The 5576-nt window shown below is 33.6% G+C and overlaps 1 non-coding gene across 1 annotated transcript; it reads right to left on the minus strand.

The window, feature by feature from the left end:
* Positions 1 to 5208: 5208 nt before the first annotated feature.
* On the minus strand, positions 5209 to 5312 carry LOC123324213. The gene has a single exon (XR_006539693.1). It is a non-coding gene; the product is annotated as a U6 spliceosomal RNA (small nuclear RNA).
* Between the last annotated feature and the right edge of the window lie 264 nt (positions 5313 to 5576).

Consider the following 5576-nt stretch of genomic DNA (forward strand, 5'->3'; position numbering starts at 1 on the left):
CCTGAGAAAATGAGCCCAATTACCTAAATACTAGCATGTTTAATTGGGCTGTTATCACATTTTCAGGACTCATTTGGTACTTCCCTTCTTTTATTCCTTACTTTTGTTTCCTCTGTAAAAATGCCTAAGCAAACTGGAATATCCTGCCATATTTATCTAGTGTAGGAGACACCATTGGTGGTCTACCCCAGATCCCGGGGAAGGGGCTGGTGCACGCCTTCCCCACCAGCTGGCTACCCCCCTTCACCTAAACTGACATGATGGTAGGCTGCTACTGGTGCACAGCTGTATTCTTCTCTTGAGAATTGTCCTTGAATCAACTTGAGTAAGCATCTGAGGCTGGATGGTTTTATAATCTTTTTCCGCCTTCTCTCCAACACTTGCTCACCTAAGTAGCCTGTAGCCTATGACTGATTGATGCTGAGCTACTGAGCTGGGTGAACAAAAGGCCATTCCTCCAGCCTCAACATGAAATGTACTCAGTGGTAAAATTCATGTTCCAGAAATACCTGTGTGGATGAGCTCACATTGCATTCTAGCAAAAACACATTCTTCCTTAGAACTGTCCCCTTCCCTATCCGGTTTCCTCTCTTTCTTAACACTTTTCTGTCAGAACATCATTATTCTAAAGCCCTTGAAGCTGATTCCCCATCCCAGGATATGATTCTAGGGAATCTGATTAAGGTATTCGGAATCCAGAAATGTGACATTAGAAGAATTTCCAATAAAAGATCTTCCTTATTTTGAGAAGTGAGTGACAACCTGCATAGTCCAGAAGTTTCTGTTACTCCTCTGGGACCATTTATCTTCCAAGTTATCATGAGAAGTTTATAAGTTTAGGATTTGCAATAAACAGCTTGATGAAGTGTCCCTGAAAACTGTAATTTCAGTGTCTGTTACCCTCTGAAGGACTTGCCCTTCTCCTGACCTTTCTAGTTATATAACCAAGACTCTCACCCTAAATGAGACATTGCCAAAAGCTGGTACATCGACTAAAATGTTTTGAACAAGAATGTTAAGGGATCAGCCAATTAAATCACTGTTATTATTTAGACTAAAATAAAATGTGTTAATTAGAAAATAATAAAAAATCAGAACCATTAATCACTGAAAGCACACATACAAATTGTCTAGTTAGAGAAGAATAAACCAACACTTCTGAGTGCAAATTACTGTACCTGAGATGCAGGTGTTTAGCTAAGCAGAAATAGAATTATTTTATTTTATTTCATTTATTTATTTATTTTATTTTTCAGGAGCAGAATTTTAAAAGGATGTCTTGTCATTTTGTGTGTATGGTAGAGGGTTAACCATTTCACAGCTGACTCAAAGAACATTAGCCATCTGAGCTGGACTTTAATTGAGGCAGGAAATAATCTGTATGCAGATTTTCAGATAGATGGTTTGGGATGTATTTTAAGTCTGTGCATGAATACCTTTGATGAAAGGATTCCAAAGAACTGCTGCAATTATAAGCTTCCACACCAATCAAGAGATAATCCACAGTGACGATCTCTGATCTAGAAACAATGAAAGTTAGAGTCAAAGTTCATAAATTCAGTTCCAGAAACCATTGTCAGGCCCAAATATCTTGCATTTTAAATCATGCCAATTGAAACTCTTGTTGACCTAGCTATAACTGCATTATTGTAAGATCTGTAAATACGGTACAAAAGAGCTGAGAAAAATCCAAAAAATTTTTCTTAAAAATTGTAAATAAAGACATCTCATGGACACCCAAAGTAGCCCTCTACCCATTAAGTAATAATGGGCTGCCTGAATCTTCAGTATAGTCATTTTCTTTTCTTTCTTTCTTTTTAAGATTTTATTTCTAAGTAATCTCTCTACCCAACATGGGGCTCAAACTCACAATCCTGAGATCAAAAGTCCCATACTCTATAGACTGAGCCAACCAGGCACACCTCCTTTTTCTTTTAGATTGAGAAGAGAGCAAGGAGAAAGGTCTGATTACCTGATGCTTTGTATTTTACTCCTAGATAGGCAGAAACTGTTCAAACAGCTAAATATTTATAGCTGGAAGTCTCTAAAGAGTTAAGCTTTACAGTCTCTGAATGCCAAATATCTGAAAGCAGAAGTAGGAATAATACTGGGCATGAAAATCTGTGGGGTATTATATCCAACCGGATGCAATTCAGTAGTTGAATAAATGTAAATCATAGTTGAAGATACCCAGATAAAAGTAACAGGAAGCTGAGAAGTAATAGACCATTATTTGTATTGAACTATTGCTTAGTCTTACGTTGACTACAGAATGGATACTCAATAGATGTTCATTAGCAACATACCTTTTAAGGATATTCACAGCACAAATGAAACAAAATTGTGAGGAAAATACTTTCTCTTGTGTTATTAGAAGATTTGGGAAAGCTGGTCTTCCTTGTCCTGATAGTGCAATTAACTTTTATATTTGTACAAAATCAATTATTATATATGAAACCCTTGTAATTGATCTAAAGAACAAATAGCTTAAACATTTGTATGTGTCTGTCTATAGGGGGTGAATGTGTGAAGAAAGGAGAAATATATTTACTCAACAAGGAAAGATAGATCAGTCTTCCATATTTCGCATTGCTGATTTGTAAAACATTTAGTTAAAGATATGGAAAAATAAATTTTAGCAATTTTTATTTGTTAAAGAACTTTCTTTTTTTAGAGGGGGGAGGGGCAGAAGGAGAGAGAAAGAGAGAATCTTAAGTAGGCTCCATGGGAACCCAATGCGAGGCTCGATCTCATGACCCTGAGATCACGACCTGAGCTGAAATCAAGAGTTGGATGCTCAACTGAATGAGCCACTCAGGAGCCCCATAAAATTACATAAATTTTCAAATAAAAAGGGAACTATTCAAATATATATCAGGAATATATCCTTTTTAATAAGCAGATGTAAAAAGGAACTTAATAATGACATCCTATACAAGCCCACTTATTCATATATTTAACTGTAAAACCTACTGATAATAGATGATCATCACAATATTTGGAAACAAACCACACACTTCTAAGCAACCGCATGGTTCAAAAGCAAAACGCAAAAGGGTATCAGAAAAGATATTGAATTGAGTGAAATTGAATTAAAAAACAAACAAGCCAATGTATAAGTTTTATAGGATGCACCTAAATTAGTGCTTAGTTGAAAATAGATTTTGTCAATAACCTATATTTAAAAAAAAAGCAAAAGAAGAACAAGCTAAGCATAAACCAAGCTGAAGAAAGAAGATAATTAAGATGAAAGCATAAATCAATGAAATAGAAGACAGAAAAAATAGAAAAATCAATGAAATTAGAAGTCAGTAATTTAAACAGATTAACAAAAATGACAAACTAGCAAATGATCAGAATAAAAGAGAAAAGATGGATGTAGGCTCATTCAGATAGACTTGATAAATTCATTAATCCTTACATAAATGTTCAACTTTTCCAACAATATGCCCAGCTAATTCTAGGGGACATAGACATGTATTTTCTATAATTTTTGTTTGGACAACTGGCTAGCCATGTGCATGGAAAAAAAAAAAGAACTTAAACTCTTACCTCATGCCATCTGACAACTAACTCAAAATGAGATTGTAGACATAAATGTAAGAAAAAATCTACTTTGACTTCTAAGAGAAAACAAGGGAGAAAATCTGTGTGACCTTCGTTTGGGCAAATGGTTTTAGAAATGAAGGCAGAAGCATAACTCATAGAAGGAAAAAAAAATAGGGTTCATCAAAATGAAAAGCTATGTGCTTTAAAAGAAACCATTAAAGAGAAAACCTACAGACTGGAAGAAAATGTGCTAATCATACATCTCTAAAAGACTGCATTCAAAATATATGAAGAATTCTTAAGACTTGTTAATAAGAAGACAAAATCCAACAAAAAACCCAGAGAAAGACATTTTTACAGACAATGTACTGAAGAAGGTATACGAATGGCTCGCAGGAAATTGAAAAGGTTCTTAGCATTGTTATTCATTAGGGAAATGCAAATGAAAACCACAAAGAAATATCACTAAATCCACTAGAAATGCTATAATGAAAAAGAAAATATTTAGTGTGGGTAAAGATGTGAAGTAGTGGAACTACCTCACATTACTTGTGGGAATGGAATGTATTACAGACACTTAGGGAAATTAGTGTGATAGTTCTTTTTAAAGTTACACATAAACTTACTGTAAGAACTAAGAAAAATAAAAATGTGTTCACACAAAGACATGTACTTGAAATTTTTGGAGGAATTATAAACACTAGCCAAAACCTGGAAGTGATGTATTGTTTATGAATCAGTGAATGAATAACCAACATATGGTACATCTGTACAGTGGAATGCAATTCACCAGTAAAAAAATGAACGAACTGCTAATACATTTTACAATGTATTGTAATCTCAAAAACAATCTCAAAAATGTTATTTTTAAATGAAAGAAACCATAAACAAATGGCCACATATAATAGGATTACATAATATGAAATGACAAGCAAAGGTAATTTTAGAGTCAGTGGTTGCCGTGGAAGGAGGTCAGAACAGAATAAACTTCACATAGTGTTTGAGAACTTTTTGAGATAATGGGAGTATTCTAAAACTGGATTGTAGTCATAACCGCCCAGCTCCATAAATTTACTAAAAAAAAAAAAATGTATGTAGACCTACAATGAGGGAATTTTATGATATGTAAGTTTGATTGGATAAGAGGTTAAATTTTAAAATGCTTTAATAAAATAAATATTCCAACAGTGCCAGGGAATACTGAAATAAAGTATCTAGTGTAGATTTAGAATGCCAGTTCTCAGTAGGTTTTTAATTTTTTTTTAATGGTTTGGCTCTGTGTTTTCATGTGCATCCCCCTTGTTTACAATATAATGCTAATAGAGACAAGGGGGAGATTTATTTTTGTCAATGGCAAGTACTTTGGCAGTGTTATTTTGTTAGTCCTTGGTGGATTTCTGTGGTAAGTGGCAGAAATGCAGCAATAGTTGCTTGTTAGAAGATACTTTGAAGAATTGATAAGTAGGTTCCAAATGTTCCCAATATTGGTCTAATTTATTTTACTGGAAATTGTTCCAGTATATTTGATTTAAAAATTCAATTTTAAATGTTCATTTCTCAAGTCATTTGATTTCTCTTCAGGGTAGCTGAAGTTAGGATATTGCCCTCTTACATCATTTAGATAGGAAGAAGCAGATGAATCATGAACTCTTTTGTTCGTTTAATAAGGAATGCTTCATGAATTTGTGTGTCATCCCGGAAAAGGAGCCATGCTCAACTTCTCAATATTCTTCCACTTTTAGCCATGTGTTGCTGAAGTGAGCCCAAACCATCAACTTTTGAGATTTACCTCTTTAATGCTTTGAGTAAATCAATTTAATGTGAATTCTTCACAGTGATTTTGTTAATTTACTGTTGCTAATTTAAAAGGGAAAATGAAATACTTGGAAAATGTTACCAAATAAAATACTTTTATGAAAATTCTTTTCCAATAATATTTAAATAATTTTTAATTTTCCAGGTTTTGAAATTTCCAACTTAAGTTAACCAATTTTTAAATATACCAAAAATTAATTTAATTACAAAGT

The sequence above is a fragment of the Neomonachus schauinslandi genome, chromosome 2 (assembly GCF_002201575.2).
Source record: "Neomonachus schauinslandi chromosome 2, ASM220157v2, whole genome shotgun sequence".
NCBI classification, from domain to species: Eukaryota; Metazoa; Chordata; class Mammalia; order Carnivora; family Phocidae; genus Neomonachus; species Neomonachus schauinslandi.